The sequence below is a fragment of the Macaca nemestrina genome, chromosome 10, assembly GCF_043159975.1.
Source record: "Macaca nemestrina isolate mMacNem1 chromosome 10, mMacNem.hap1, whole genome shotgun sequence".
Lineage (NCBI taxonomy): Eukaryota > Metazoa > Chordata > Mammalia > Primates > Cercopithecidae > Macaca > Macaca nemestrina.
The window spans coordinates 19,502,816-19,512,861 of record NC_092134.1 but is presented as its reverse complement, the minus strand read 5'-3'; the positions used below and the strand labels follow the sequence as shown (position 1 = coordinate 19,512,861).

The window sequence follows — 10,046 nt, the reverse complement described above, 5'->3', positions numbered from 1 at the left end:
AACACCAATTCAGAAGAAGAGGTAGATGTGGGCCAGGACAGGAGGATACACAGGACCCAAGGAGGCAGTGGAGCCCCACCCCAAGGTGGGAGGCAGGAGCTCTCCAGCCAGTGGTTTACCGTTACTGGGGCCCTGCCCTTCCAGCCATCTGGCCTCCCTCTGCCAAGATCTCAAGCCTGTGGATCCTATCCACAGAGCTAGACCAGCTGAGCACTCACATTTCCTCAAGGGGAGGTCTGTCAGATGACTTGGGCCAGACAGGGACCAGAGTCAACAAGCTTGAATTTTGTAATGTCCTTTTCAGTGGATGAAGCACCCTACAGTGTATAAAGTGCTCACCCACATCATGAAGCACCTCCCAGTGAGTAAGGGGTTTCCAGAGTGCTTCTGCCCCCTGTGCCTTTCATCCTCACAGCTGCTCCTTGAGGGGGACTTCTCATCACCATTTTGCACTTGGGGAGACTGAGTCTGAAGTAGCCAGCCCAAGGGCCCAGCAAGTGAGTTGAGACTGGAACCCACGGGCTCTGAATCTGAATTCTAAGTTCTTTCTGATCAGGAGGCCATGGAGGACAAGATGTGGCCTGAAGGTGTTTCTAACCCCAGATGAGTAATGCCGCCACCCACTGATGGGGAAAATGCCCAGGGCATCTTGTCATGCCTTCCCCTCTCCTAGCATCCTCTGGCTCCTGGCACTTGGAGCAACAAGTCCTCGTCACTAGTTGAGGTCAGCTACCTGCACATCTTCCCCGCTAACCCTGCCCTCCCTCCACTTTTCAAAAGGCTCCCATTAGAAGATCAACCCCAGCCCTTTATATCTAATCCTCACGCCACTGCAATATGAGCATCTTTATTCCTGTTCCACAGAAGAAGAAACAGAGGGTCTGGGAGGTCAAGTTGCTTGTCTGAACTCACATCCACTGAACCAGTGTGGCAGACCTGAATCCAGGTCTAAGTCCTATGTATGTGCTTCCCATGGCTGGGCTGCATTCTCTACCCTATCTTCGAAGCCTGGATCCTGACCGCGGTCCTCAGGACCATCCTCAGGTGGGCAGAGACACTGGTCTGTCCATCTGTCCATATCTGTCCCCAGAGCGGAGGGAAGGCGGCTGCATCTCATCATTCAGACTGCCCCCTGGTGGAGCCCTCATCGCTGGCAGTTTTGGGATATTGTTATTGCTGAAGACTATAGCAATTAATCGCAGAGACAGATTAATTGCAGATGATTCTAGGACAAGGGGTCCTTCCTGGAAAGACTCTGAGAAACAGCAATTCAGAAGGAGAGGCAGATTTGGGCCAGGACAAGAGGAGGCACCGGGCCCACGGATGCCGCGGAGAGAGACAGAATTAATTGCACAGACAGAAACAGAGAGAAACAGATGGAGACAGAGACAGAGAGAGAAGAGGATGGGCTGAGAGGGCCCTTTGCTGGGTTCCTCTGTTGGCTGCATAGAAAACTAAGAACAGATTTTTTTTTAGGCCAGGTGTGGTGACTCATGCCTATAATCCCAGCACTTTGGGAGGCCGGGGCAGGCGTATAACTTGAGGTCAGGAGTTTGAGACCAACCTGGCCAACATGGTGAAACCCCATCTCTACTAAAAATACAAAAATTAGCTGGGCATGGTGGCACAAACCTGTAATCCCAGCTACTCAGGAGACTGAGGCAGGAGAATCGCTTGAACCCAGGAGGCAGAGGATGCAGTGAGCCGAGATCGCGCCACTGCACTGCAGCCTGGGTGACAGATCAAGACTCCGCTTCAAAACAAACAAACAAACAAAAAAAAAACACACACACACAACAAAAAACCCAGACTCTCTCTAACCTGGTGAGTGAGTTTCTGAAAGATAAATCTATAAACATTAGGTTGGGACTCATAAGATGTGGCAAGGCCACCAGTGGCTTAGAGCCTCTGAGACTGAAACAAACCAGGGTCAGAAGAGGCTGCCACATACAGACAGGCAGGTTGGTCCCTGCAACAAAGGTGCTAGGCCAAGGAGATGCCTAGTGAGGGGGAGCGGTCTGTTTACTAAGCCATTGCCCCAGGCCCAGGGTTGTATCCACCTGGAAGATGGGAAGCCTTTCTCTAATTTGTACAAAGATGCCCTATGGGCGAATGCCAGGGCTGGTTCAGAGGGAGTGGGAATGTGGTGACCATCAGTTTGGAACTATCCCCAATCTAGCAAAAGTCTGGGAGGAAAAGGTTCAGTTTCAGCCTCATTGAATTATAGGCGAACCCCAACCTCCCACAGGAGAGAAACACAGAGCAGAAAAGAAGGAGATGACTTTCATTTGTTTTGATTTTCAAAATACCTTATTTGTTTGAAGATCAGAGATAAGCCATTGTCGCCAGGTAAATGCTACTTTAATTTTTTTTTTCCTCTTTGAGGAGACGTGCCTTGTTTCAGTTTTGATGGGGATGATATTTTAAAGTGATTTTCATTAGAAACGTTCCTTTGGAGATTCAAAGTCTAGAATGGGAAAGCAAACCCTTCCCCAAACCCCAGACTATCTAAACTCCATCCATCCATGCATCTATTCATCCACCCATCCGTCCATTCATCCATCCATCCTTATTCATCCATCAGTTTTCCATCTATCCATCCATCCATCCATCCATCCAGTTTTCATGTATCCGTTCATCCTTATGTATCAATTTTCTTTCTTTCTTTCTTTTTTCCATGAGATGGAATCTCGCTGCTGCCCATGCTGTAGTGCAGTGGCGAGATCTCGGCTCACTGCAACCTCTGCCTCCTGAGGAGCTGGGATTACAGGTGCACACCACCATGCTCAACTAAGTTTTATATTTTTAGTAGAGATAGGGTTTTGCCACGTTGGCCAGACTGGTTTTGAACTCCTGATCTCAGGTGATCCTCCCACCTCAGCTTCCCAAAGTGCTGGGATTACAGGCATGAGTCACCGCACCCGGCCTATCAATTTTCCATACATTCATTCATCCATTGATTTCTATTTATCTACCCATCTATCCATCATTTATCCAGCCAGCCAGCCAACAAATGCCTTTATTCATTCATTGATTTACATATCTATTGAGCACTCACTGTGTGCCAGGCCCTCTCTAGGCACTGGGGATCTAGTGGTAAACTATGCAGATGGAATCCCTGTTCCCCCCACCCTTTTTTTTTTTTTTTTTTAATTTTCAAGATGGAATTTCCTTCTTGTAGCTCAGGCTGGAGTGCAGTGGTGTGATCTCGGCTCACTGCAACCTCCACCTCCCAGGTTCAAGAGATTCTCCTGCCTCAGTCTCCCAAGTAGTTGGGATTACAGGTTCCTACCACCACGCCTGGCTAATTCTTTTGTATTTTTAGTACAGACGGGGTTTCACTATGTTGGCCAGGCTGGTCTCAAACTCCTGACCCCAGGTGATCCACCCGCCTTGGTCTCCCAAAGTGCTGGGATTACAGGCGTGAGCCACCACGCCTGGCCTGAATCCCTGCCCTTCTGGGGCTGACATTCCAGCTAGGGAAGACAGACAAAAGACAAGTCAAATAAGCAATATCATGTCAGTCAATGACAAGTGCCACACCAAGAGTTAAGACACGGTGATGTGCTAGACAAAGACAAAGGCCACACTGAGACCACATGGTTAGAAAAGGCCTCTCTGAGGGAGTGACACATATATGAGACCTGCCTGGCAAGCAGGGAGCTCTTCCATGCAGATGATCACCCGATATTTGCTAATTACAATATGGCGCACCAACATCATCAACATGAAAGCTCTGCAAAGCATTTTATAAAACCTGGAAATATTCACAGCCAGGCCCATACTGGTTGCAAGGCCAGTCTCTCAAGGTGATTGGGAATACACAGCTGGTCCTTGGTAACTATCTTCAGCTGACATCAAAAACCACGTATTGATTATCACTGATGGCAATGATGTCCTCCATTTGAGAGGTGGAGTAAAGTGTAGTGTGGTGGGAAGATCGGAGGGATAAATTCCCTCGTCCCTTCCTCTGCTGCTGCCACTCTCAATCCCTCCCTTTGAAGCTTCTGACAGCATGGCCCTTGGAGATCTGGCTCTATCATTTTCAAGCTGTGTGAACTTGGACAAGTAACTTTGCCTCTCTGAGCCCCAATTTCCTCGTTTGAAATGAAAATCTCCCTATGTTCTTGATTCCAAAACATGCATTTCCCCCCACATTTTAAAGATGCCAAAATCAAAGTAGGTTTTTTAATCCAGTGCCTCTCAGACATCAGTGGGCACAAAAATGCCCTGGGGGTATTGTTAAAAATACAGATTCTGATTCAGGAGGTCTGAGGTGGAGGCCAAGATTCTGCACTTCTCCCAAGTTCTCAGGTGACGTGGATGCTGCTGGTTCACGGACCACCCTTCAAGTAGCCAGAAAGCAGTGGACACATACATTTAATGTGGTTGTTATTAAATCTAGGGGCAAAGCTACAGTTGATGGAATTTTCGATTTCAGGAAATGCATTAACCCTGTGTTTCATTTTATTCCCCCAGTAACCCCATAAAAATGTTTGTAAAGCACCCAGCACACAGCTCGGTACGTCGAAAACATTAATAGATGTTAGCTCACTCCTTTGAAAACCTCAGGAGCTGGTGCGGGATGTGAAGGCAGACGCTGGACTTTGAGGTCCATCTATAATTGGATGCTATCCCCATGAGGCCAAATGCAGGAGGGGGCGGGACGCCGGCAGGCTCAGCAGAGAGAAAAATGTTAATTCCTCTCTCCATCCCCACATCCTTCAGCTCAGGGACGTGTTTGATCAGGCCTGCATCAAACGACACATTTGCAACAAGACAAAACCGAACGCAGGGGACTTGAGCCTGTTTGAAACGGTCCCACTCACCCCCTAGCCACCCCCCACGCTGACCTCCTTCAGACAGACACGTGCAAAAGCTTGTTTCAAGCCACAAAAACTGACAAGCACCTGGACAATTCTGCCTGCTATGAGAGACTCCAAGGGGAGGGGCGGGCAGAAGAAGCAGGAAGGGGAAGCTGGGTTTTATTTAGGGACTGGGAACTTGGGAGCAGAGAAACAAAGAGAGGGAGAGGGTTAGCTAGAAAGAAGTGGAGGAAGCAGGGTACTATTTTATAACCCTCCAACCACTCATAACAGGAATGATGTCATCTTGTAAACAGCATATTCAAGTTTGCACCTTCCAGTCCATTCTCTCACCTGATATGGGCAACAGCGCTAGGAAGAGGCAGTAAAGGGCTTTATTACCTTTTATTTTTCAGCTGAGGAAACTGAGACTTGGAGACTTATATGCAATTACCCTCAAGCGAGTGGTGAACCGGATTCAGCCGATGCAGCTGTCTGGGGTGGGACCCTGAGATGCGGCATTGCTCATGAGCTCCCAGGTGATGAGAATGGGCCTGGTCCATGGACTACACGTGGAGCAGCAGAGATGTATCGACTTGTCCATTGAAGAGACACAGACCAGGAAATTGATCTGCTGCCACTCCAGAACTGTGTCATTTATTTATTCTGCCCATATGTATTGGGTGTTTCTCCTGTCCCAGACATTGTATTGAGATACAATAGACGACTAGAAGACGAGACAGGTCTGCTCCCTGACCTGCTGGACTTTAGACCTAAAGCAAATAAATTAGACTCTTACAAAGTGTAATAAGAGGGGTTTTGCTTACAGCATACCAAAGTACATTATATTGTGGGGATGGATGTGATGTGTAGAACGGCCGCGGCGAAGAGACACGGGTCGGTGTAGCAGAGGCAGGATATCTGCAGTCAGGCTTGAGTACCAGACTCTTACTTCTCTTGAGAGTTTCCGAGAGTGGTATGCGTTAGTATGCCCACACAAGGGGTGAGAAAATTACCCGCTAACCACAGTATGAACGTTGAAGCCCAGCCCTCAGTTTACTGTGAGAGTTAGCTCTTTGGATTTTTTGAATTCCAAAGGATGTCATTGATGCCAGTGCTACCCTATCTTCACTGGGTCCTCAGAATTTTCTGGGTGTATGGTTGCCAGAGTTGGCAAATAAAAACACAGGATGGCCAGTTAAATTAGAAATTCAGATAGACAAGGAATAACTAGGGGCATATAAGGAGATCTCATGCAAAATTTGGGATATACTTATACTAAAAATTTTTATTCATTGTTTATTTGAAATTCAAATTTAACTGGGTGTCCTGTATTTCATCTGGCAACGCTAACTGGAAAGCTTTTAAAGATACCAGTGCCCTGGCCACAAGCCCAGATATTCAGGGTCAGCAGGTATTAGCATTGTTTTGAAATTCCCAGGTGATTTTAATCAGTGACTAAGAGATGAGATCCACTGATTCGAAAGTGGCAAATCTAGGCTGGTGAAAAGAGGCAGTTCCACATGGCAGTGATCACCTGGCCTTACTGCTATGACCCTGGAAGAGGCTGGGAATCTCCTACATTCCATTTTAAAAGCGGTCTTGGGGTTAAACATACAACAGATGATTTTCACCCCCTTGCCAGTGCTTAATAAGAACTATTTTGATGGGCCAGGCGTGGTGGCTCATGCCTGTAATCCCAGCACTTTGGGAAGCTGTGGCAGGCTGATCACTTGAGCTCATGAGTTTAATACCATCCTGGTAACAAAGTGAAACCCCATCTCTACAAAAAATACAACAACAAAAAATTAGCCAGGCACGGTGGTGTATGCCTATAGTCCCAGCTACTTGGGAGGCTGAGGTGGGAGGTTGGCTTAAGCCCAGGAGGTGGAGGTTGCAGTAGCTGAGAGCATGCCACTGCACACTAGCCTAGGCAACAGAGACAGACCTTGCTAAAAAAGAAAAAAAAAAGAGAGAGTGATTTTGATGGACTAGCAGCTGTGAATAAAGGCAGCAGCAATGAGTGAAACAGTAACTAACTCCTTAGTCTAATATTTAATATTATTATTATCACTTTTATTGGGCCCTTACTCTGTCCCAGGTACTGTGTTAAGCATTTTCACAACATGCTGTTAGTTTGTTAACTAACTCTCACAGCAATGCTATAAGATAGGCACTATTATAATGCCTATTTCAGAAATGAAGAATTTGAGGCCCAGAGCGGTTAACTATTTTTCCCAAGGTCACACAGCCCTTTGATAAACTCTGACTCACTGGCTAGACTGATGTGCTGGCTTGGTGGAAATCTAAAGGTAGAGGGGTTAGTAGAGTGGGGAGTGTACCCCTTGCCCTTATCAGCCCTCCACTGGGCTAGCTCTGTAGAGGATGACGGCTCCTCCAAAACTGCAGGCTTTCCTGGGAGGAACAGCTAGAAGCTGACATCACCTGGATACATAGTTCCAGACTTAGTAGATCCAGAAGACCTGTTGCAAAACGTTTTTTCTCAGAAACTCTAGAAGAGAACCCTGGATGAGAAGGAAGCAAACTTCTTGGCTACTGAGAAGCACAGTGTGTGTGCCGGTCCCAAGGACAGGAAGGAGAGCTGGCTCTTGAGTCTCCTGTAGCAGAGAAGGGGAGGTTGTCAGGACCCCAGGCACTGAGCATCTCTTCTGTATTCCCCGGTCTTCTCTCTCCCCCAACCTCTTCCTCTCTCTCTCTCTCTCTCTCTCTCTCTCTCTCTCTAGGCTTCTCCATATCAGTTACAACTACTTAGATCTACACATATGGTTTAATGTGGTCACCTTGCACCTGCTGAGTTTACATATCCTCAGTCAGGAACAGATAACTTAATGTGGTGATCAGAACATGGACAAGGGAAGGTGTATTCGTTTGGAAGTCTGGAAGGTGTACTAGTTCCTTGTTGCTGATGCCATCTGGGCACTTGGCTTAGCTTTCTGAGTCATGTTCCTTTTTTTTTTTTTTTTTTTTTTTAGTAGAGATGGGATCTTGCCATGTTGCCCAGGCTGGTCTAACTCCTGGGCTCAGGCAATTCTCCTGCCTTGCCTCCCAAAGTGTTGGGATTAAATGCATGAACCGCTGCACCCAGCCATCTTTCTTTTCTTTTCTTATTTAAAAAAATGATGGCATGTTTTCAGCTGAGTACTACCATCAGCCTATTTCCTGCCTGTAGAATTTTGAGAGACTGATAGCCTTTTTCAGTTTGTCATCTCTCTGTCCCTCTTAGTCCAAGGTGACAGTGTTTCTCCTGGTACAATAGTCTCAGAAACCTTGTGGATTTCCCATGCATATCACAGAGATTCACTTCATTAGACAAGGCTCCTCCACAAATCTTTCCTGGGTCACCTCATCTCTATTCCTGTCTTCCGCTGAGATGGCTGAGGGAATCAAAAAGTCACATGTTTGATCCCTTCAAAAAGCCCTGTATGTGACTCAATATTGTGACCTTTGGATCTTTCTGAGGCACTAGTAAGGTGCTTTCCAGCCATACCCTTGGCTTTCTCTCCAGAGCATGCTTTGCTGACAGTGAATCTACTAATGTTAGCATCATTTGCAATCCGAATAGTCTGATAATATCTCAAATCTTCAAGCCCTGGTTCCTTTTTGTTTAATAGTTCTTCTCTGAAGTTTTTTCTTTCCTCTCACATTTTACTATAAGCAGCAAAAAGAAGCCAGGCTACCCTTTCAACACTTTGCTTGGACATCTTCTCAGCTAAAATATAGAAATTCATCATTTGCAAGTCCTGGCTTCCACATAATTGCAGGACAGAATTCAGCTAGGCTTTCTTACACTATATAACAAGTATCCCCTTTCCTCTACTTTCCAAAAACGTGTTTTTATTTCCTTCTGAGCCTTCATTGGCAGAATCGTTAGTATTCACATTTCTATCATCAGACAGTTTTTGACGATTTAGATACTCTCTTAAGATGATACGGACTTTCTCCATCATGGTCCACTATAATTTCTGAGCCCTCACCAGCAACAGCTTTAACATCCTCTTTTCTTTTCTTTTTTCTTTTCTTTTTTTTTTCTTTTCTTTTGAAACAGAGTCTCACTCTGTCACCCACCCAAGAGTGCAGTGGCACAATCTTGGCTCATTGCAACCTCTGCCTCCCAGGCTTAAGCGATCCTCCCACCTCAGTCTCCCAAGTAGCTGGGACCACAGGTATGTCCCGCCACACCAGGCTAATTTTTGTAGTTTTTGTAGAGATGGGGTTTTGCCATGTTGCCCAGGCTGGTTTCCAACTCCTGGGCTCAAGTGATCCATTCACTTCAGCTGCCTAAAGTGCTGAACATCCACATTTGTATCAACAGTCTGTTTAAGGCAGTCTAGGCCTTTTCTATCATGTACCTCCAAATTCTTACAGATTCTACCTATCACCCAATTCCAGAGTCACTTGCACTTGTGTAGGTACTTGTTACAGTAGCACTCCACTCTTGGTACTAAAATTTGTAATGGTTTTCTATTGTTGCTGTGAAAAATTACCATGTACTTAGTGGCCAAAGACAACACAAATTTTTTCTCTTACAGCTCTGGAGGTCAGAAATCTAAAATCAGCCTTACAGGGCGAAAAGCAAGATGTTGATAGGACTGACTGCTTCTGGAGGCTCCAAGGAAGAAACCATTCCTTGCTCTTTCCAGGTTCTAGAGGCAGCTTTGGTATTCATTGGCTCATACCTGCATCACTGCATTTTTTCCTTCTGTCTTCACGTTGCCTTCTTCCCTAACTTGGTTTCTTCCTGCATCCCTTTTATAAGGTTGCTTGTGGTTACATTAGGACCACTCAGATAATCCAGATAACCTCCTCATCTCAAGGCTCTTAATCTAATCACATTTGCAAGTCCTTTTTGCCATATAAGGAAACACTCACAGGTTCCACATGGATCTCTTTTGGAGACCATTATGCAGCTTACCACAAAAACATTTACATCAGGTTATGAACTGGTTACTAGGGCTAGGTCTGGGGTGGGGGAGGGGTAAGGAAGTGGAAGGTACTCAAAAAGAAGGGGACAAAGTGAGGAGAGAGGGTGTGAGGGAGGAGTAAAGAAAAAGCCCCTCTATTATAAGAAAAAACATCGACTGTATTTAACCAGCTCATGTGACATGAGCCCATTCATTTAAAATTCCATCCATATAAAATTAGATATATGTGTGTGAGTTAATACACAAAGAAATGAATGAAAGAATGGTCACCAAATATAAATGGCTAACAGGATGATGG

The 10,046-nt window shown here is 46.0% G+C and overlaps 1 long non-coding RNA gene across 1 annotated transcript in view; it reads right to left on the bottom strand.

Moving 5' to 3' along the window:
• Positions 1-5,089: 5,089 nt before the first annotated feature.
• Positions 5,090-10,046, bottom strand: part of LOC105493364 (uncharacterized) — a 39,078-nt gene continuing 34,121 nt past the window's right edge. Inside the window, exon 3 of the long non-coding RNA XR_011608501.1 lies at positions 5,090-5,578. This is a non-coding gene — a long non-coding RNA (uncharacterized lncRNA). The remainder of the gene's footprint in view (positions 5,579-10,046) is intronic.